Source organism: Tupaia chinensis, unplaced genomic scaffold, assembly GCF_000334495.1.
Source record: "Tupaia chinensis unplaced genomic scaffold, TupChi_1.0 Scaffold143796_1, whole genome shotgun sequence".
In the NCBI taxonomy this organism is placed as follows: Eukaryota; Metazoa; Chordata; class Mammalia; order Scandentia; family Tupaiidae; genus Tupaia; species Tupaia belangeri.
The window spans coordinates 5,765,900-5,790,203 of record NW_006203646.1 but is presented as its reverse complement, the minus strand read 5'-3'; positions in this window follow the sequence as shown (position 1 = coordinate 5,790,203).

Here is a 24,304-nt window from a genome sequence, read left to right as displayed (position 1 = left end):
GTTGACTGTGTGCTTCGAGTCCTGGACCTAGGAGCTGGAGAAACATGCTAGGCATGTGTGTGTGCTTGCCCAAAAATACCAAAAGGAGGGAGAAATGTAGGAGAAGTTGTGGTGTGATCATGCGCCATTAAGGGTGCTTTCTCACTCTCATCTTCTACCCCTCATCTCTCTTTGATAAGTGCATGTGCCCTAGGACAAATTATAAAACAAAACAAAATAAAACAACAACAACAAAAAAAAACACCACCATGAAAGTCAAACAAACTGTTCTTAATTTTCTTATGGCTCTTAGGTCTCCAGATCCCAACCTTTATTTTAAATGGGAAGAAACAAACAAAAGCCAGAAAGTGCAAAGAGGTTAAACCTAGCAATAGCATTAATGAAGCTTACAACCCTGAAACATACAAGCTTCACTTCTGGATAACTTCTGCTGCTTCTGATATGGTGACTTTTTGGCTGCTCTCTGTCAAGTCAATGGGCAGCTGATGGAGCCAAGCAGTTCTCCTTCCTCTTTCCAGACTGACTAGAGCTCTGCTGACTGTGACCAGGAGAGTGGAGGTAGCAGTGGGCTTGCTGCCAAGGCTCAGGTTCTCATTAACTTTACCTTGATGAACACATCAGGATGCAGGAAGACAGGCAGCCTTGCTGCAGAGGTAGCACACCTTTGAGATAAGAGGAAACAGAAAGTTGTGAATAAGGTTTTTGCTTCATATGGCAGGAGAGCCTTCCAAGGAGCCATCAAAAAAATCAATTGACCTGCCCAGTTCCACCTGGTTAGCCAAATGGGCATTGAATTCCTCCACATTTACCAGGGTACTTCCTCTTTTTTCTAGTTATTTCTACTTAGCTATTCAACTTTCACCAAGTAAGAATTGCAAGTTTCCAGAGTGAGCGGGTAACAGAAGTCTTAAAGATATTGTGATGAACCCTTTCATGTTCCAAATATGTGAAGCCAAGAGAGAAAAGAGAAATTTCAGAGCATTTTGTAAAATTAGCCAGACTAAAACTGAGACTTCCTGATTCATCATCCATTATCCAGGGATTACAAAATCTCTCTGTGCAACAGAGTTCTGTGAAGAGCACTAAAACACAGCTGTGCAGAGTACCCCAGAATCACTGAGTTAGGATTTCCAAGGGTGAAAATTGGAAAAGTATTTGTTTGTTTTTATTTAGTTTGTTTTGTTTTGTTTTGTTTTGTTTTGTTTTGTTTTCCAAGTCCCTGGGTCATGTTAAGGTCCTCTCACAAACGTGGAGAATCACTGACTTCAATCTGTGACTCCATACTTGGATGGGCTGCAACTGAATTCTAGTGCAGGCCTTCTTAGTAGAGCTCTTGATTTTCGTATTTCTTACTGATACTTAGTTCTAAGGTAGAATGGTTTGCTTTGCCTCTGAGACACATCTAAGAAGTAGAATTTGTTACTTGCATTGAAATGGTTTATTATCATGGATCCCTGAAGCTTGACAAATGTTAGTTAAAGCACGCTCAAAGATGTATTGCATTTGAGACTCTAAATGTTTATGTGCGCAACATTCCAGAATTTCTTTTTAAGGCTGGAAGAACAAGATATTTCACACTTGTTGGAAGTCAGATTTTTTATTACATTTTTAACTTTAGCCTCTCAGATCTTTAATATCTACTCTGGACAGTAATGAATAGCTGTGGTTGTAATAACAGTAATTAAAACAATGAATACAATTGACTAAGTCCTGACTATGTGCTGAAATTGGACTGAATGCTTTTATATACAATGGGTCATCAGAAAAGGCATAATGCATTTTTGCATACAAGAATAGAAAAAGATGTCATGACTTTTCCGACCACCCAATATTATCTCATTTAGTCTTTATAAGCATTATGAGATAGGAGGATTATTTTCACTGTTTTCCAATGAGAAAACTAAGCCTCAGATTATAAAACATGCTTTGGAAATGTTAGGAATAAGCAGAACCAAGTGTTGAACTCCAAAACTTGCCCTGCAGCCTTTTCCTTAAAGATCTAAGGGGGACTGTCCGTTTATCACCGTTTAGAAAGACCATCAATCTCACCTGTTCAAAAACCTCCATCCATCTCTATTTCCTTACTTCCACTTTGCCATGGACTTTATAAATACTAGAATGTAGTATTGCGTCAAATTAAAAATATTTTTTTCTGCCAGGTATGCAATCAGAAATAGAAACTTTTGTGCAATACATAAACAAGATATTTTCTTCATTTTGGGTGTCTGCCTTCATTGTTGGGGAAAAGGATTCTTCGTTAGCATTGTTTCACTAACCTATACATAATAACTCATACTACAACACAGTGGATTTTAGAGATAAAACTTTTTATGAAAGATTTTTAAAAGTGACTATAATTAGCACAATAGTTAAATACTTTGAATGGGGTCCTTTGGCTATTGAACTTGTCATTAACGTTGATAAGAAATATTGTATACTCACAGGTTTTTTTGAGTGTTTGAATTTGGTGATTTTGAAATAATGTGATACCAAAATACTACTTCTTAATTTATATTCAGATTTTGAAATGTGGTATCAAAATAGTAGCTTCAGAATATATGCACAAATTTTAAAATAATGTGAGTCACCCAAATTAGTATCTTTGAAGAAGTGAGTAATAACAAAGTTAGTGATTGAAATGAATAGGAACTTGGGTATTTGTTCCTTTTGTACGATGGCGACACTTCAACCAGTAACTCCCCCAATAAGCATCCATATCTATGTATCCATCCAGCCATCTATCATCTAGCTAATGTTATTTGTGAAGGTTAGCTTTCAGTTATTTGAATGCAGATTTCCTGATTGCTACAGGTAGACATTTCTCTTTGGACATTCTGTTGTTTACAGAACTTTTGAGGCTCCTCAGAGTTAGCCCGTTAAGTCCCAGCTATGGAAAGAAGTATGCATTGGGTGTTGGAGGTTCAAATACAGACGGTAGTAATCTTGACTGAATCGCACAGTGATCCTTCATTTGCCCATCTGTAGAACAAGGGTGTTGAATTTCACTAGATGGTCTCGGAGAATCCTTTCCTTAAGCTTCTTTGTGTCCCCACCAATCCTAGACGCTTTTTTATTTTATTTATTTATTTACTATTATTATTAATATTTTTGCCAGAGTGTCTATGCATTTGCCAGAAAGAGTCAGAAAGACAGAGAGGAATGGGGAGAAAGTACCCCCTAATGTGGTGTGATTATGCAACAAGCCCTTCTCCTTCATATCTTGGGATTTTGAACACATGTGCACACACACCTAGTCTGCTTTTTAAGCTGCTGGGGCCAAGATCCAAATTGCATAGTTGGCCATGTGAGACCTGGCTTCCTCACACATCAGGCCATGAATCTGGTCCAATCCTACATTCTTTTTTTTTTTTTTTTTTGAGAGGTTTTTGCTTTAGGGCACGTGTGCTCGCCAGACAGAGAGAGACAGAGAGACAGAAAGTGAGAAGTCACCCCCCAGGGGGGATGGCCACGCCGCAATCCCTTCTCCTCCATTCTCCTCTCAGATCTTGGGCACGCACATGCGCCTGGCATGAGTTCTAAGCCACCAGGTCCGGGACGCAAACTGTGGTCGACTACGTGGGAGTCCAGAGACATAGCCATTATGCTAACTGCTGGTCCCCTCCTACATACTTTCTGATACCCCCTAACTCTTTAAGGATAGACTCTCTGGTATCTTGGTGGTATATTGAATTTCACTAGATGACCTCTGATAATCCTTCTTTCTCTCTGAGTGTCACCACCAATCCTAGCCATGTTTTGGTATTCCTCCTTTGGGAAATTATTCTGTGGAGTGAGATCAGCCAGAGAAAGATGTACCACTCATTTTTCCATCTTACCAGTCAGGAAACAAATGGCATACTCAGACTGAGAATGTGGTGCGAGAAAGAACAAGAAACAAAAACAAAACCCTGGGTAGTGCCATTCTCAGGGTAGATCATGAAGGGGTAAAGGGGAAAAGCTAGAAGATAAGTCACCTGAACCCACTCACTTCCTGCTCTCCAGTCTCCTGCTAATTTCCACATTAACTAAACCCATTACTGAGGACCAGACAGCCCATTAATGTGGCTGGTACAGACCAATCTCCCAGGGCACTGACAGAACAGAGTAGGCAAGAGTCAATCTGGAAGGGCAAATGGAAGCTATTCATTACAGTGTGTTTGTGAACTTGTTTGTGAATTTATATAGCAGACACTTAGGAAATAGGAAAGGAATGCACGAAACCTAGACGTGGGCATTCTACAAACCTTATAGCAAACTACCATGATGGATAAGACTAGAATTGAGAACTCCTAGCACTTATTGCAAATCTCAATGTGTACTGTAAAAGCTGTCATCAAATTTCATGTCATTTATTAAATACATAAATGTGAGTGATACACTTTTCCCTTTAACCATCTTTTCTGGTAGAGCACTTCTCATCATGGTTTCAAGAAGCATCATGCTAGTTTAAAAAAAATGGGATTTGGAGTTTCTCTTCCACTTCCTCAACTTTTAGGAGCTTTTGCGACCAGCACTCTGGGCCTCATTTCCACCATTATAGGAATGGTAATATCTGTCCTGCCTATTCCAAGGAGACAAGACTATTTAGGAGATCAATTAAAGTCATCAAAGAGCCTTATGACATGTCACATACTATCTATGCAAAAATTTAAGTTCCCTATTCATCAGAATATAGTCATAAGTCAAAGTTAAGAATTTTCCTGAAAGAATGAACATGTGAAGCCAGTTGGAAGAGTAGTGGTTAAGACAGCTTAATTGCCACACATCCAATTGCTTAATTTTGAATCCTGAACTCAACTGCTTGAAAAACACATCAGGCACATGTACATGAGGGCCCAAAATTCAAAAAGGAGAAATAGATGAAGGAGAAGAAATTGTAGCATAGCCATCCCCCACAGGGAGTGCTTTCTTGCTTCCTCACTCTCTGTCTGTCTCTCCCTGGTGAGTGCTCTTCTCCTTTGGTAAAGTTATTTTTAAGTAAGTGGGTTTTGCTTTGTATTTAATGTCCTAATGTCTACTGAGTAATTGGGATATTTTAAACTTTAAAGAGAAATGTTTACTTTTAATTATCAATTCCTTGAAATTAGAGTCAGGCAAAGTGAAAAAAAAAAAATCTAACCAGAAATAATTAGATTTACAACTTCCACAAATATGTGGGGGTCTTCAAAAGTTTCATGGAAGATTCATATTATGAAAAATGATGCATAATTTTAAAAATTATACCAAACTCAATTTTATTTTTCCACAAACATTCTGTTATGTTTATTTCATTCTTCCCTAAGTGAGAGAGAAATAGAGACAACATTCCCAACAGGATCTTGACACCATGATCCAGTCTCGGCCATCCCCAGATTATGGGCACATGTGTTCCCAGGATACTCATGGAGGTCTCCAGACATGAACCTGGAATATTCTTATACAAGTCAGTTTTGCAATATCACATTTTATCATGGTGCCACCGTCTGGCCCCATTCTGTGGACATTTTGAAGTCCCTTCACATTATATTCTTTTTCTCCCAAATACCTATTAAGAAACCCTGTTATATCTTTGACTTCCGAAGAGTTGGTTTTGTCTTTTTTTTCCTGGATTTTAATAACCAAGGTTTTTAGGTATTTAAATACTGTTTATGAAATGCTTAGCAAAATTCATTGTTTCTATTAACAATGAATAAATAAAATTCATAAAACACAGAAAAATAAGTAAAATAAGTCACTAACAATGTTCAGACTCCAAAAAAATCATTGTACTACATTTTTATAAATATATACACAGATTTTTTCTTATAAAGCTTGAATTTATTATTGTAATATTTATGTTGTGAACAAATTCTACATTGTTAAATATGTAGGTTTTTCAAATGTATTATCAGGAAAATTTAACTTTTTTTTTTTCCCCTGAGGGCCCATGGAAGTCTGGAAAGATAGGAAATTGTATTTTTTAAATAAAGAAATTAGTTCTTCAGAAAATGAGTTTTTTGATAATAGTTGAGTCAGTTTAATTCACTAACTCAACTCTGTTTAAATCGGTTTATATGTATTTCAAAACCTTTAAGTCAGATTTTTTTTGTAAGTGTTTCACTGTAAGATATTGCAATTACAGGACCTGCAGGTGGCATGGTGATTAAGGCACTGGCCTTCCATAGGACTGACTGCTGTCCAACTCCCATGCCTGGTAGCTTGCTCCCTCACTTTCCCTCTGTTTCACTCTCTGTCTCTCTCTGGTGAGTACACATGCCCTATAACAAATTAGGTGGTTATAACTAATTCTTTAAAAAAGTATAATAATTATGCAATAAAACTATCTTCAAAAGGGAAATGTATCATCATCTTAAGTTAAATTTATAGGAGATTATAATATGAAGCTTGAAAGAAATGAAATCTATTTTTTAAACAGGGATATATTGGTGTACAGATAAAAATCTGTTTTAGCATCAGTCTTATGTATACTAATTTGAAATTCTTAAATAATTGATCTGTCTAGTTTTTCTATTAAAAAGCTCCACTTTCTATATTTTATTCCTTTAATTCATTTATTAAAGAAATAAAGTGAAACTGTCACAGATGCACATTTATTTGAAAGTACTCTTTATAGTCCCAAAGATGTTTCTGTAATAACGATATAAATCAACAGGCAAAACAAATTAAATCCAATTATTGTGTACAGTTCATAGAAGAGGATATCTCTTAACTATATGGCTTCTTTGGCTGTATTTCCTAAGATGAAACGTTTTTATTTCAAGATCCTCAGGGAGAAATTGCGTGTGCATTGTTGATTTCAGTATTGGCCTCAAGTAACATTGATGCCCTTAGCCCTTTGCTAACATGGTGCCTGATTTAAGTCTGTTATTTCTTTGCCTCTTCTCCGTGTGCAGCTATGCCTACTTTCACAGAATATTAGCTTATCATTTGAAGCCACCTTGCTTGATATTTTCTAAGTTTTTCCTGTCACCCCTGTTGTACTCTTCTTGCCTCTTCTCTCAATGTATTCTCCTGGATCTGAGGTCAGCCAACCTCTCTAAAGAGCCAGATAGCAAATGTTTTGGGCTTTGTGTAGCACAGGGTCTCTGTCACTGTGCATCTTTCTCCTTGTTGTCAACAGCAGCCATAGACCATATGTAAATGAATGGTTGTGGCTGAATTCCATTAATACTTGCTTTTCAAAAACAGAGAGAAGACTACATTAGCTTTAGGCCTTGTTTTAGATGTTGACACAATACATTTCTTTACTATGAGTCTTTTTCTTTATGAATCTTTCTTTCTAGATGTCTACTATGAATGTTTTTTTAAACTAAGAAGATCAATGTGCAATTGAGTAAAAGATTGGGAGTTTCTATTCTATCGTAAAGACACCCTATGGTCTATTTTACCATAGAGGAGAGAAAAGGTCATAAGAAGGATGGAGTGCAATAAAAGCTTCATTTCTGTTTCCAATTTTACGGTGAACTTGCCCTTTATATCACTAAGGGAGGTTCTCTTTAAATTAGTTGATAAATTCGTCAAATTGCACTCAACCAAATACCGTGATTATAATCACAGCTCAGTTGTTAAGTGCTTATGATTTTCCAGGCATAGTATTAAGAATTGCGTGTTTGCACTCAGATCCCAGAGGTATATTCTGGGTTGTTTCTATTTTATGGATGAGGAGACTGAGAGCTTCAGTAAATTGCCCAAGGGCATAGCTGGTGAATCTTGAAATAAGTCTACGACTGAATTATGTTTGACACCTAAACCCTGCTCTTCTATTTAACTTCTTAGCCACTGCTTACACTTCACAGCTCTACCGTGAGACAAGAAAGAAGCGATACAGAAGAGGTGGGGATGCTATTGTGAGTGTTCGTGGTATAGATAGAAACACTTTCTTCTCAAGTCCTTCTCTCATTTCTGGATGGGCCTTCCTTTTAAATCATAATTCTATGTTTCAGGTCTTTAGGCAGCTTTCATGAAATTTTAATATTTTAATGTTTCTGAATATAGCCATTATTTTATTCCTAAGTCACAAAATCAGATGTATAATAAATACGACTTCCTTTTTCTATTGTCTTCATTCCAATGTCAGCCTTTTAGCCTAGTCCTCACTACTAAATTCGGTCAAATGTAGCTATTTATTGTTCAGTTCAGGTCAAGTCTAGGACTTCTTTTTCCCCCATATTATATTCTTTTCTGGAATGAATTTTGAGTACCCTGGTACCTTGGACCAGATTTTCTAAGAAACAAAATGTGTGATGAAACTTACATGCTTGGTCATGGACCAGGAAGTGAGGTGGTGCTGAGTACGCCAGAGAAAGAACACAAACTACATCCAATAAATGGCAGGATTTTCAAAATAAATTCACATTTGCGGTAGAGTAGCCAGCTCCTTTGAGATTTGACTCCTTTTGGGTGGGGAAGGGAGGGTTCTGATGAGAAGTGCAATCATCCTCTGGAATCTTATCATGGTCTCTGAAGAGAAAATGCATATTATCCATCACCCTTCTCCCTTCATTTTGACCTTGAGGACTCTTTGGACCTCCAGCTGTTTTTCTCAACTAATGCCCCCTTCTTGCTCAGGAGACAGGTAGGTTTTACTGCTTCCCTATTTTGCTCTGCATCTTGCAGGAGGTGATTGCTACACACACTGAAGCAGTGGCTTAAAGTACAGCCAGAACACTGTCTCCCTAATTCCATGCAAGACATGAACCATAATTTTCCTCTTCTCGAAAATCCTAGAAAATTTATCAAGTCTTACAGTCTACACATAACTAAGCCTGGAGGAGGAAGCGAAGTAGTAGTTTATCACCTCACCAGCAGCTAATTGTCTTGGTTTTTAATCTATCAATAAAGTCCTCTTCCTCCTCCTGCTAAGAGGTTACTTTTTCTAGGCTTCCCTGGTGGGCATGGAAGAGGAATGTAGCCAAACTTCTCTCTAAATCTTTCCTTTTTTTTTTTTTTTTTTGGAGAAGTTTTTGCTATAGGGCGTGTGCGCTCGCCAGACAGAGAGAGACATAGAGACAGAAAGCGAGAAATCACCCCCTGGGGGGATGGTCATGCCACAATCTCTTCTCCTCCATTCTCCTCTCGGGAGCGTGGGCACACACGCATGCGTGCCTGGTGTGAGTTTTAAGCCCCCAGGTCCGGGACACGAACCGTGGTCGACTACGTGGGAGTCCTGCGTCATAGCCATTACGCTCGCTAACTGCTGGTTCCTTCTTTCCTGTTTTAATGTAGATTACAGAGACTTTTAATTTAGCAAATCTTTTAATGCCCTTTCCCCACCTCAGTCTTCCTTTCTTTCTCTCTTTGACCCATGAGAAGCTTTCTTCTCTTTGGACTCTACTCATCTGAATGAGAGACAATGAGCAAATGCTAAGACTTGGGGGGCTGAAGAAGATAATAAATAGTTAAGATACGTGTATCATATCCGTACTCATGTATGCCTACTGAGGAATGAGCTATGAGGAGGGGGATCCCTCTCTTGAGAATCAACTATTGAGGAAGCAGGTCATGATCCATGCTTCTGTAGGAACTCATCGGACTTAGGAAAGAATCTGCTAGTTTGTTGGTGACCTTGACTTCCTCTCTCTTAAACAGAATAATAGATGCAAAAGTTAACCACATGTGATTTCCTCATAGAGAGTCATGGTCAGTCTTCATCAGTGCTTTCTGCATCCAGCATGTAAGACCTGTTTAGTTTAAGACACTTTATGATACTAATAGAATGGCTCCCCCCCCACCCCTTTTCTTTCCTGACCTGAGAAAGTACATTCCATGGACTCCTTAGGCTGAAATATACTCCTTTAGCACAAAGCCATGACCAGGCATCACTCAACAAACTCGCAGAAATAAGCATGAGCTGATTTCAGGGTTTGGAATCTACCAGTGCTGTTATCAAAAGAAGTCATTTACATTTTCTGCACGTCTGAACTTTGCCTGCCTTGGAGAATGGCAAAGAAGGAAAACTAATACAATTTGATAAAATGGGTGAAATGAGTCTATTTACAGTCTTGCAGCTTTTAGAGCTGAGAATTTAAATATAGACACATAGTCACCCATAAATGTAAATGTGTGTGTATTTGGGCAGAGAATAAGAGCTGAGAGTCATTTTGGACTGAAGGTTCAATTTTCCTCTTGGAATAAATATTGAGGCTTAGGTTGACTGCATTCAAAAATTCTATCAATTGTTGGATGGGCTTCGTATTCTCCTTTTGCTGGATTTTAAATCCACAGAATGTGAATGCCTTTTTTCCTTTTCTTTTCTCTCTGCCTTTTCAGCCTTGTTCCCTATTTCTGCCCTTGTAGCTCCCTTCATGAAATGGCACTGAACCTTGGTGTCAGCATCATTGTTTTACAATGAGGGAGCCCACATTACTGATGATTTCCACTCTGTTCCTGACCATGCTGGAAATACCAAAAGAATGTCAGACATGGAAATATCTCCTATTTCTATTCTAATTTGGTGTTTAGTCTAGTACCAAATATGAAAAGATATTGAATTTTATTTCCAAGTCTGTTTTGAACCCAAAAGTCAGTTATTTGTAGAGGACATATCGACCTAAGTATTGCTTTTCTGGTCTTTTCAATATCAAAATCAAAACACTAGCATATGTGAGTCCATGTAGAAGACACCATACTTGACTTTGCAAGAATTACACAGTCCTCTAAGGTCTTACAAACTATTGAAAGAGATGAGACATGACCAACTGTCCTCCTCTTAATTATTAATCCTTTTAAAATTTTTCCAGAGGGCATGTGTGGTCTCTGGAGAGAGAGAGAGAGAGAGAGAGAGAGAGAGAGAGAACAAGCAGGGAAAGCACCACCCCCATGGGACATGGTCATTCTGCAATTTCTTCTCCTCCATTTCTCTCTCCTTTTGGGATTTTGGACATGCATGCACACATGCCTGGCATGTTTCTCAAGAAATAGGGTCAGGGGTTTGAATTGTTCTATCAGTCATGCCAGATCCAGCCACCCTGACCACCAGGCAATGGGCTGCTCAGATAAACATTTAAGAGTGTCTATACCTGGACAATATTGACCGTTGCTGTTAGCATTTGTATACAGGAATTTAGAAACCTTGTGGACTGGCAGATGGCATGGTGGTTAAGGGCGCTGGACTCCCACATGGCTGACAGCAGTTCAAGTCCTGGACCTGGCAGCTTGCTTTCTCACTTTCTCTATCTCTCTCTCTCTGGTCAAATAAATATAAATAAATAAATAAATAAATAAATAATAAAGTTAAATAAAATAATTCTTTTAAAAAAAGAAACCTTGTAAATATTGTTCTCTAAGACTTTCGAACTGTTTGAATGTTGCAGATTATTTTAAAAAATGCTGAAACGTTCTCTGGTTTACTTATCACTTTTGGTCTGAAGTATCTCTTGACTATGAAAATTTAATAATAGATATTTTTCCAAAGAAGTTAAAATCTTAAATGTGTCCAAAGATTTTTAGATTACCATGTCTTGCAAAGATTTTCTTGACTACTTTAGGAAATAGCAAAAACATTTTTTTTTGAAGGAGATGCTTAAATATGACAAGGCAGCCTTGCTGTCCCTTCTTGACTTTGGTGTAAAAAATGTTCCTCTTGTACTTCCCCTTGGAAGTTTCTTAATCTCTTAGATTCTAGCTTTGCTTTCTTTTCCTATCTCTGTTATTAATTTCCATTATCTTTTGAGGGTTATGAGAGGGCTCTAGAATTTGAGATTTCTTGTTACTGTATGTCCTTCTTTTCCATTAATATGTCAATGAAGAACAAAACTTTGATGCAACATTTTTTAACAAAATAATTACTAATTCACTTGGTAGGAACATAAAGTATGCAGGGGAGATGCTGTTCCCACATCTTTCAGAGCGTGTTGATGAAGCCCAGTCAGTCCACAGCTGTGTTTGAACAGAACTCATCTCATTAGTCGCTCTGGCTGAACAAAGACAAGCCCAATACCCTCTACTCACTGAGTAACAGTGGAGGGAAGAAGTTGTAGGCAGCTTTGGGCTTGCTCTGCACTTATTGCTATCCATACATTATTCCAGCCCTTTCCATTGTAAAAAGAAGTCAGCCACACTGCAAAATGGCCTTTCTTCATTGCCGCGGTGTTTATCTACCTAGTGTGTAAACAGTTCTCAAACCTGCACAGTGCAGATAATTACACCCCACAGTGATCCAGCTATTTAAAAGCTTTCTCTAATAGACCACACTGTCTGATTCTTCATTCTGACTTGTTTTCACTCTCTTCTCCACTGTCCTCTGACTTCTGATTTGTCCTTTCCCAATTGCCAGGACTTGCCGTATCTCCAACTCAGCACCTCCACAGAAACTTGGTTAAACAAAACACACTGCTGGCATCAACCCTTTGCTCACCCTCACTGCCTAGGGTCCCCTCAGTTCTCCCGTGCTGAGACTTCCCTGGCTCTCCTCTCCCAACCAACAATCCACATTAGCTCCTTCCGTAGTCCCCTGGTAGAATTTGCTGTTTTCGTAAGGACTTGGAATTTTTCCTCTCAGCACTTACTGCAATTGGCAATTCCATGTTTATTTGTGTGATTAGCCATTTTTACATATATCAGATATATGTATAGTATACTTCTATATGGTGTTATTATCTTATTCTATATCTTAAGATCCATGAGAACCAAACTGTGTCTGTTTTCTTCCCGTTGGCTTCCCCAGCAGCTACCACAGAGCTTTGCATGTGAAAGTGCTAGTAGCTTTGTGGAATGGACAGGTCTCTGGCTCTTCTTGGTTGTTCCAGGGAGGCAGGGCTGTGGTGTGTTTGTCACAGTGCCTGGGTTTGATTATCGGTGAAATGTCTAAGCTCTGGGACCTTGAGTAAGTGACTTAAGGTCTTTTTCTGTGCTTCAGAGAAACTGAAAAAACAAACAAACAACAACAAAAAAAACAAAAAGAAATGACAGGATGGTTTTATAGAACAAATAAAACAGTGTCTAACATGCAGAAAATCTTTGAAATATTATGAAAATGCTTTAAAAATTAAGTTTCAAGCCAGAAGTAAGATGAATTTCCTTTGGGGAATTATTATCATTATTATTTACCATTCTGCAGTCAGAGGCTAGAAAAAAGATGAGGTCAATAAAATGAAGTGGGAAATTTTAATTTTTTTTTTGCCCACCTTAGGTGTCATTGATAAATTTGACACCAAAAAATGGGCACCACCAGGCCTAAAGTCAAATAAAATTATTTTTTGAAGTGATTATCTGGCAAATTATTATGGGTAAATGTAGGCTTTCATTTCCTTCCTCTGTTATGATAAATGTCACCATTCTGAATGAATAAGTAACTGTAAAGAAACACTGAACTTTTACCTCTCCAAAACGGTTGTTGAGGTTATGCCATGCACGGTAAAAAGCTCACAACACCCCTATTTTACATTTTAAAGTTAAAGAAAAACCACACATCTCTTGTGTGCTGTTAAGAAAAAAATGAACCACCACCACACCTATTTAGTTTCATTTGTTCATCCTAATAATCTGTGTAAGAGCTTCACTCTCCCCATTTGACAGATAAGAAAACCAGGCCTGGACTGATTAAGTGAACTGCCAATTCAGTTTAACAGAGATTTATTGAACACCTGTTCTAGGCCAGGTGTTCTGGGAGATAGAAAGGGGAAAGCTCAAGCTGGGCTCGTAAGGATTCGGCTCTATTAGGAAGAAATTCACATATGTGGTCAGTAGTCACTAGGCTGCTAGCCAGGAGCCCTTCCTACACCCCTCTGCATGTCCTGGGGGTGACGAGTGTGATTGTTGAGAAACTGAGGCTGAGATCTTCAGCCCTTGTGAGGAGGACTCAAAAAGGCTGACATGAGAAACATCTGATCTCAAGGCCTAATGAAGAACCTCCCAAGCATGACAACAATGCCTAAAACGCTGAGGCTTTCCCACTTTCTCACTGTCAAAACATTAAAACTAATTGCCCCCAGGCTCCTTGATTATCTGCAACCCAGCTGCTGCTCTGACCACTTGAAAAATGAACAGGCCTCCCTGAAAGAGGTTTGTTTACAGGAAAACTGTGGGATTATTGCTGAGTCGTCACCGGCCTACTTACTGTATTTGGTCAGGCCTCCTCTTGGGTCCCCAGTGCTCTCTGATCCAGACTAAGTTGCTACACAGTCTTCTTGTCATTGCATTTCTTTGTTTACATAACCACTATGCATATTACAAATTTTCTTCGTTTTTGATGTTGTTGTGATCGAAAAAGTAATAATCTTCATTGTTGGAATGTCTACAAATCGCTTAAACTCACTGACTTTAATGTCCTCACCTGTATGACAAACATAATGATAGTATTAATACCTACCTCAAAGGACTGTTGACAGTGAACTGGAAACTGAATGTCTGCTTTAAGAGGATTTATGTTCTGGTTGAAAGGGGACAGACCATACACAAGCAAACCAATATGTATGGCCTTGGGTGGGAAGAAGCGTTGTGTAGAAACACAGAGCAGAGGCTGAAGCAAGCAGGGGTGAACTGCTATTTCAGGTTAGGTCAAAGGAAGGTCCCCATGAGGGAGCAATGTATCACCACATGAGTTCTGGATGATGTGGCTAAATAGCATAACAGATCCTAAGGTGAGGATGTGTTTGGCTTGTTTTCAAGAAGTTTAAAAGGGCAAACTTTGAAGATACATCAATATGATAATATTTTCTTCAAGCACTCTAGGGGAACATCTTATGCGTTCCACTTTGCAGACCTGGCCCTCAGTAATCTCTTCCTAACCTTGATGAGGTGGAGAGAGATGGAAGCCATAACTGAAGGGTAATACCAATAGAAAAATCTTAGTTACACAAAGGACAATAGAGAGAAAGAACTGTTAAGGATGGCAGAAACTTGAACATGTGTATAGACTAAGGGCAGGAGCCAGGGTAGAGGGAGAGGCTGACAAAACAAGCAGGGCAGCAAGGGGACCAGAAGCAGACTGGAAGGAATGGGACCCAAGGCTCAGCTGGAAGAGTTAGCCTTGGGCTCCTGAGATATGAGGGCAGAAGGATAGGCTCTTGTGAGAATAGCTGTGTGAGAGCAACACTAGCGTGGCTGGAGCTGAGTGGGCAAAGGGGAGTTAGTCATCATTCCTGGGGGCTGGCTCTCTGTCCCAGGGAGCCTTAGACATGAGCAAGAATTGTTGATTTTATTCTTAGTGGAGAGCCAAGGAGGTGTAGAGAGTAGAGTGGCATTATCTGACTGACCCCAAGAATCCCAGAAGCTAAAGACAGATCAAAGTGGTGTTGGCTGGTCAACTCCACATGGTTAGATGACCAGAGTTTTGGCAGTGCTGGAGAAGCAGCAGCAAAGCAAGGTCTGTAGGGAGGTGGGGACATAAAGTGGGCACCACCAGGTCCTGATCCTTTTGCATGGATTGTCAATACAGGACACCACCATAGACACTAGGGTCCAACAAGACCCTGAGGGGCAGTCCACAAGGAAAGAAAATCTCTGAAATATTGCAAAAGTGCTTAAAGAAAAGTCAGTTTTAAGCTAGAAGTAAGATGAATGTCCTTTGTGTAACTAAGATTTTTATTTTTATTTATCTGTTTATTTATTTACCATTCTTGGGGTTGGAGACTAGAAAGAAGATAAGGTCAATAAACAAAGTAAAAAATAATGTGGTGAATAATAATTATTATTATTATTATTTATTATTTGCCCACCTGAAATGTCATTGGTAAATTTGACACCAATAAAAATTAAAATCTTTTGGGACCAGCAGTTAGCCTAATGGCTATGTCGCTGGACTCCCACGTAGTCGACCGTGGTTCGAGTCCCGGACCCAGTGGCTTAAACTCATGCCAGGCACGTGTGCGTGCGTGCCCAAGATCCCAAGAGGAGAATGGAGGAGAAGGGATTGCAGCATGGCTATCCCCCCTGGGGGGTGATTTCTTGCTTTCTGTCTCTCTGTCTCTCTCTGTCTGTCTGGTGAGTACATGCGCCCTATAGCAAAAAGCTCTCCAAAAAAAGAGAAAAAAAATCAAAAGCTTTTGGCAGAGTCTGTGGGCATTGAAAGTGCTCAGGGAATGTTATTGCTTTGGTTCATGTACCAGTAGTAAAAGGGCAGAACAGCAAGGAGATGATACCACTTCTCAGCACTTTCCCAGAAGCTAAGTCTTTTCTGATGTTCAGAATTTCCAGAATTAGATCTCGTCCAGTTCTTCTCCCTCCAATTTGTGACCATCAAGTGGTGCCAGAAAGCCCATTTGTTGTCCCTGTCCCTCTATAGCAGCAATGCAGTGCCAGGTAAAACAAATTAGGAAGACGGGCGATGAAACATCTATCACAGGAGGAAAGTCCTTCGTTAGCACAGATGGAGACCATCACCCGGTTATCCTCTTGCCCTGGCTAAGTTCCAGACTGTAATCTCATGCCTTTGTCCCATAAATCCCCATGGGACCTTTGTAAGAGAAAAAAGTTGCTGCTTTTCAGTACATCTGAACAAGAGCTTTCCCCTTACAGTGTTTGGGACTAGTACTTGGAAGAACATGGGCATTTATAAAATGTTCCAGACATCATCCATTAGGTACACTGCTAGGTCATCTCCAAACTATGGAATGACTTTCTTCTGTGAATGAGTGACCCGTCTTAGGATCTGCCTGATCTCTTTCTTTCTTTTTTAAATTTGCCAGAGGGCACATGTGCTTGCTTATAGGATATGGCGAGACAAACGAAAAGCAAGAAAGCATGTCGTATGGAGAATAATCACACTGCAATCCCTTGTCCTTTCTCTCTCCCTTTGAGCAGGCATGCACACCTGCAGTATTTTCTTTTTTGTTCTGTGTTTTTTTGTTTCGTTTTGTTGTTGTTGTTGTTATTGGCGTAGCGTTCTGGAGGACTCAAACTGCATTCCACCACGTGGAATCCAGCTCACATAACCACCATGCTGGCCCAGGATCTGCCTGATTTTATTGGTAGGATTTTTTTTTTTTCTTTTTAAATTAAAGTTTGTATCTATGGTGTGGACATTAGAAATCAAAATGTTTAATTTATAAGGAGGAAACTAAGATAGCAAAGCATGTGAAGCACAGGTGCCCATATCTGCCTTTTTATAAACTTGATACTCCAAGACTTAAAAAATAAACAGAAACTGCAAAATTCAAAGATACAATAGTGGGGGGGGGCAAAATGTTGACACCGGAGACTGTATGGTAGGGAGGTCGATAGTAGGGGGTTGTGGGAGCAGCTCAGGGAATAAGACTTTAACAGATAAAAGAATGTAAGGTTCTTTGTTGAAAATGATGCATATGGTCATATTCTTGATTTGCTTGTCACACACCATAGTCATGTTTTGAAAAGCCATAATGTATTCCATAAAGAAGTATAGCAATGAAGTGCACACAAGAAATTATAAAATAAGAAAACAAAACACAGAACATTGCATGAGTTTCATGCTAAGTGGGCCCATGAAGAACTGATAAGCATTTTTTTTTTTGTAAGTTTTTGCCTTTGGGTGCATGTGCTTGCCAGAGAGAGAGAGAGACAGACAGACAGACAGAGATACTGAGAGAGAAAGTGTGAACTCACCCCTTAGAGGGATGGCCATGCCGCAATCCTTTCTCCTTCATTTTCCTCCCAGGATTTTGGGCATTCACGCACATGCACCTGGCATGAGTTTGAAGCTACCAGGTCTAAAACTTGAATCACAATGAGCCATGTAGGAGTCCAGCCATGTAACTGCTATGCCAACTGCTGGTTCCACTAATGTCATTTTAACTTCAATCACTAGTGGTTTGATTAATCCAAGTCGATGGCACTTATTGTAAAGAATGAAATAGACCCCTCCATATATTGGGTTGTTGAAGAAGTCATGTCACACTTTTTGCATGGAAAAACAGAAAAAAATATTGCATGGCTTTTCCATCCAACAACCCAATAAGTCCTGCTTGGTGATAAATTAATTTTTCCAAAACGTTCTCCGCTTACCTGTGAGACCTTTGATCTTGATCAATAGATCTAAAAACTTGATTCTTATGTAGACTAAGTTTATTTTTTGTTGTTTGTTTGTGGGTTTTTTTTTTTTTTTTTTTTTGGTAGATTTTTTGGAGAGGGTGCATGTGCTTGCCGGAGATACAGAGAGAGAGAAAGTGAGAAATTACTCCCTAAGGGGAGATGGCTATGGCACAGTTGCTTCTTCTCCAATTTCCTGTCTGGATTTTTTGGGCACACATGCAAGTGTACCTGATGTGAGTTTCAAGCCACTGGGTCCAGGACTTGAACTGTGGTCAGTCATGTGAGAGTCCAGCACCTTAGCAACTATACCACCTGCTTGTCCCCACTAAGTCATAATATAAGGCCTAGGTTATATAAATGCAATGTGAAATGTCAGATTGAATCCTGGAACATAAGGACATTGGAAGACACACTGGAAAAAAAATCCAAATAAAGTATAGTTAATATAATATAATTCAAAATTTGTTTCAATGTTAATTTCTTAGTTTTGTTCAATGTAATGTGGTTACACAAGACATTAACATCACTGAAAAGCAGACAACAGAATATAATAGCACACCACACTATTTTTGTCACTCTTTGGTCAATATTTCTTCAAAAAGTTTGTGAAAAAAATGGAATTAAAGCATAAGTTTATTCTGGTGCAAACAATTTTGAAAACCATGTGTAAATATTTCCTAATACCCATTTTTCATGAATTTCTTGAGACTCAAGAGGTCAAAAGAGACCCCCTCATATAAAGAATGTTATATAACATTTGAATATTTTCTTGCACCGTCAGTCCAGTCCTAGAAGCAATGTCCGTGCAGTTTGACGAGGAACAATTATAGGAGAAAAGCAGTGATGGTAGTTAGTACAGGTTATTAAGCCTCAGATGCAAGCAGTCAATAACACTCCAAAGTAGGTGCAATTTGACCTGTACTGGACAGGTGAGGAAACGAGCTCAGGGCAGAGAAAGAACTGCTCCATGCTTAATAGTAATAGTGGAGTGAGGATTTTAGCCCCGGCCCCTTGCTGCATAGTGCCTGCTCTCAACCAGGGAGATGGAAGCATTAGATTCAGTTGTGACCCTGCCCTTTATCAACTGTGGTCTTGGCAAATTCCTCAACCTCTCTGGTTCAGTAAAATGGGAAGATTGGATTTGATGACCATTAAGACTACTTTCAGCTCTGAAATCTTCTGATCTGATGACACCTATGTATAAAGCACCTCTTAATTAAAACGCTACCACTAAAATTCTCTACGAGGAGGAACCTTTTAAGACTTACAGAAAACAAAATTTTGTTATGAAGGGGGCTTATGTGATATTTGGGTTCTCATCCACATTAATTTCTTTGAATAATCCTGCTAACTCTTTATTTCTGGCTAAACATTTACCAATCTCAGGAAGTGTAAACACTTGTAAGGGAAATTTTATCATAAATAATTTATTATAGATGTTTGAATAATAATTTAACACATATTTACATATACTTGTTTAGTATTTAACTTGATAAATGTTATTGGCAGTATAGGAATAAGGGAAGATTGACAGTGGTAAGATGTCCTAAGAGTATTTACACTTCAGAGATTGATTTTCTAGAGTAAAATTACTGTGACCTTACCTAATTTGGTAAAAATTGATTAGATACCAAATTTTGTATCTGATGAATTTGGTTCTGTTTACTTGAGTTCAAATATCACTTTAGATTTGATATTAGCCAAAAGGTCAAGAAGCAATCAAGTATCATTTTTAATAACACAATAGATGTTTTTGAAAATCTCTGACATGGGCAAATCAATATTAAGTGAAACAGACTAGTAATAAAAATTGAGATTTCTCCATCCTGAAAGAAATGTAATCAATGTGAATAGATGTTTAAAAACTATCACTCCTGCTTGATTATAACCCACTCTCTTATATTAAATAAAAATAAATGACCTAAAAAAGGAACATGTATACTTGCATGAAAGATCATTTCCTAGGTGTGTAGTGTAAAATTATTTCTAAATGGCTTTTCCACCTCCTTTGTAAGATCTTGATGACGACTACGGTGCTTCAGTGCGTTGGTGTGAGCACAAATACACAAACCCAAATTAAGATCATTGCTGTTCTTGACAAAAATAAATGCAAGAAGCAAATAAGCAGTTATTCAATGCTAAGAAATAAACTTGAAAAGGAAAATAATTGCCATTTTGTAAAATGCTTTCATATCCAGGAAAACAGAGAGAGGATAAACTTAGTAAATACATAAGCATTTACGTTTGTTTCACTACGCAGATGAAATTGATGTCTTTATTCATTACTTTCATGCCCACAGTCACTTTTGATTCCCCTCATTTCAATGCCATTTTACCTAATTTTGATGCAGACTAATTTAGTAAAATCCTAAAGTTCCCCACACCGTGTTAAAAATCGACATTTACTTCCTTTGCTTTAGAATAATGAAGTGATAACTTGTTTTATCGTTAACTTGACCTTTAATCCTTATCCCTTTGACAGTAAATTTTTAAAAAACAGTGTCTGTGGGTTTTTTAATGACGATCAATCATATGGAAAATTAGGTTCTTTGTATTGCACCTGCAATTACTGGTGATGTGACTTCACAAAGTCAGGCCACCTCATTGACTCCTAGTTTCCTTATGCATGCAATGAGCCTAATTATTCTTGCTGCATTTACATCAGCAGCTTAATGGATTTGAAAGCACATTGTAAAGTATACGGAGCTATATTCTGGACAGTTAAAGGAGTTCCGTCTTTCAGTATTTATTGAGTGCTGACTATGTGCTGGGCACTGCATTCATTATGTTGTAGTGAACAACTTCAAAATTTTCTATGTACTCCTGGGGTTTGAAATTCTAATTAGGGGACACGTCCAATGAGAAATCAAATAAGATACTTACAGACTGAGATGAGAACCATACAATAAATCCAAGTAGGTAATGAGTTGGGAGAGGCAAGAGGCCTACTTTAGCTAGGTGACTGCAGGAAGCCTCTCCAAAGAAGGTGACTTTTAAGTTAAGAGCCAGCAGTAAGGAATCTAAGGAAAGGCCTTCCAGTGGAGGAAGCAAGTGTGTTTAAAGAACAAAGAGGTCACATGGCTGGGGCATGGTGAACTCTCTGGAAGAGCGCATGAGATGAAGTCCGAGACACTGGCAGGGGCCAGGTCATGCTGGGCCATCTGTGCCGTGCTATTCAGAGTCCTGGAAAAGCTTTGCAATCGTTTAAAATGATTTCATCTGTTCCATGCAAGTTCCAAGTGCAAAGTACGGACATGCTCATGATAGTCACGTTAGGTAGTAGATGCTCTTGGTTTGCTCAGTAATTGTTTTCCATTAATACTGTCTTTCAAAAGAGCCACAGTTGTTAAGCCATCAAGACTTTATAGGTAAAAGATGAATATTTAAACACAGTTGACATCTTCTGAGACTCCTCTCTCCCATCTCATAGTCATTCGGTAGTCTTGACCCCTGTATTTCTACCTCCTGAGTTTTTTCACCTACCTCTTTGTATTTCCTCCCACTGTCCAGGAGTTTAGCTCAGGCCAACATTTTTCCCTGGACCAATAAGACAGACTCTATAAAGTTTCCCCTTGCTATCACCTTTCCAAATGGCTTCTGAACTGCCTGGTTTTAGAATCAAATCTGATCGTGCTATTGCCTTCTCCTTTGATTCCTGCCCCCCTGCCTTCAGCTGCTCAAAACCCTTCTGGGACCTCTTGCCCTTGGTAGCAGCCCAAATGTCTTTGCAGTGACATGAGGAACTTTGCTGTTTCCTCTTCCATCTTCTGACTTCCAACTTCAAACTCAAGCGTATAAAGGTCTCCATTGAAAATGACATACACGGTCATGTAATTGATTTGATTATCACGCACTGCGTGCATGGGGTCTGTGTATGTTTCCCTAAATCCCATAGTATATGCTCCAAATTTCCCCCATACATCTGTATATGCTCTTCTTTCTATTTGAAATGCTTGGTGAACATCCATTCACCCTTCAAAACTCAAAACTGTGTTCCTCTATGCTTTTATCAGGGATCTAATGTGCCAATAATCAGAATACTCTTACAATTAGGCTTTCATTTTGTCAAATCATAAGGCTTTGAATATCAAAGACTGTGCTCTACTTATCCCTGTATTGGCTCAGTGCAGTTGTAAAACAGAATATCCAAAGTGGTGATGGGATGTGTCTTATACCTTGCCGTTACAATGGTATATAAGCATCTGTTCAGTGCTCTCTTTTATAGTGTATTTCTTTTCTTTCTTTCTGAAAAGGAGCTGGTGAGTCCTATCTTCATACTGGTTGCCTGCATAAAATATCTATATATTGTGGGACCATCAGATGGCATAATGGGTACGTTGCTGGGCTCCCATGTAGTCAGCCACCATTCACATTTCGGACCTGGTGGCTTAAATTCACACTGGGTGCATGTGCGTGCATGCCTAAGATCCCAGGAGGAGAATGGAGGAGAAGAGATTGAGGTATGGCCATTCTCCCTAGGGGTTGATTTCCCGCTTTCTGTCTATCTCTGTCTTTAATTTAAAAATATATATATATGTATATATATATATGTGTATATATATATATATACACACACACACACACACACATATATATAAAATGAGAAACCCATAGTACCTGATATACACATAGTCGACACAATAAATTCTGTGTGTGTGTGTGTGTGGTGGGAGATGTACCATTACTAAAATCTCTAATACTCTAACGATTAAGGGGAGAAATAAACAATTGAGGGTGAGGTTTTGCCTAGAAATTTGTGGGGCCAACAGGTGGTGTAGTGGGTGAGGTGCTGGACTCACTCATAGCCAGCCAGGATTTAAGTCTCAGACCCAGCACCTTAAAAGTCATGCTGGGTGTGTATATGTCTGTGCTCAAGAGGAGAATGGAGGAGAAGGGATTGCAGCATGGCCATGCCCCCCTGCCCGGGGGGTGGGGGGAGTGATTTCTTATTTTCTCTCTCTCTAGCTCTCTGGTGAGCACACACGTCCTATAGCAAAAATGTCTAAAATAAATCAATAAATAAAAATAGAATATAGCTGACAAAGTAAGAACTGTGCATACAACTTAACTGGCAGTGCACCTGATTTTGGTTTAACACGTACCAGATGTTTTGAAATTTCGATGTATTACAGCAATTCATGGAAGGGAAAAGCACTCATAAGTGGGGAGAAAAGAAAAAAGCACTCATCAGTGGGAATGATAAAAGCTGACATGTATTGAGTTCATGTTCTGTACCAGGTTCAGTGTTTAAGGATTTTTGTCTTCTCTTGAACTGTTGATAGTTTCATCTACCTAATATTTGAACTGAATTCTAACCTTTTTCCTGGATCTAAGTATTAAGCAAATTTCTCTTCACATTTATTTTTATTTTTATTTATTAAAACTAAAACTTTTTTGAAATTAAAAATGCATTAAAAATACCTATTAATACCTACTTCATGACTGCAGTAAGCTATATCGCTCCAGTGTGGTGCTACTTGATAGTATGTTCACTTTACTCACTGAGGTTTACGCCTAAAGTCAGACATACTTCATAAATATGTGTATATCGGCTGTGTTTGCTATTGAAAGTCTTTAATTAAGATCTTTAGTGAACTAATAAAATGTGAAAAAAACATGGCATGGAAAACAGCTGTTCATATGGATGATCTCATGGGATACTAAGATTATGGGTTGAATTCTTGCATCTCCTTTCTGTAGATGAAGACTCAGAAACTCAGACACAAATCCAGTAATTTGCCCAGTATTACACATGTAGGCCAGCTTTCAAACATAGGCAGTTTGGTTGTAGAGATCCCAATTGTAACCTCTAAGCCATGTTGCTTCTGTCAAAATATCCTGGAAGAGGTTGTATTCGGCATAGGCCATAAGAAAATATGCAAAGAGAACAAGGACATTTCATGTGAGTGAGTAGACAAGTGGAAGGTAGGTGACTTGGGTGGGCATACAGGAGGAATTAGAGTAATTTTAAGATGGCAGCATTTGAGATTGATCTGAGCAGAAGAAACAGATCATATAAAGCCATAGTGAAATCATGATTGCTTAGGCCATAGTCATATTCTACCTACATTTCTATAAAAGTCAGACTTTCCCACTTGTCAAATATTCAATCCATTCTATAAACCCAGAGAGATGAATTGTCCAATGATGTCACTCAAAACATTGAGATCTTGTGAAAATACTACTATGGCTTACTACGGCCTACCTTATCAAGTCACAAGTATAGCTGTTTCTGCTTTATTCATATGACTGGACCTGCCTTTTGCCTTTGTTATGGTAATTTCAGGTTGAAGACATAAATTGTGAAATCTTGGGATTGGTATTGTTATTTTTAGAGAGCAGCCCTACTGTAGGTTATAATACAGAAGGAGGGAGTAGC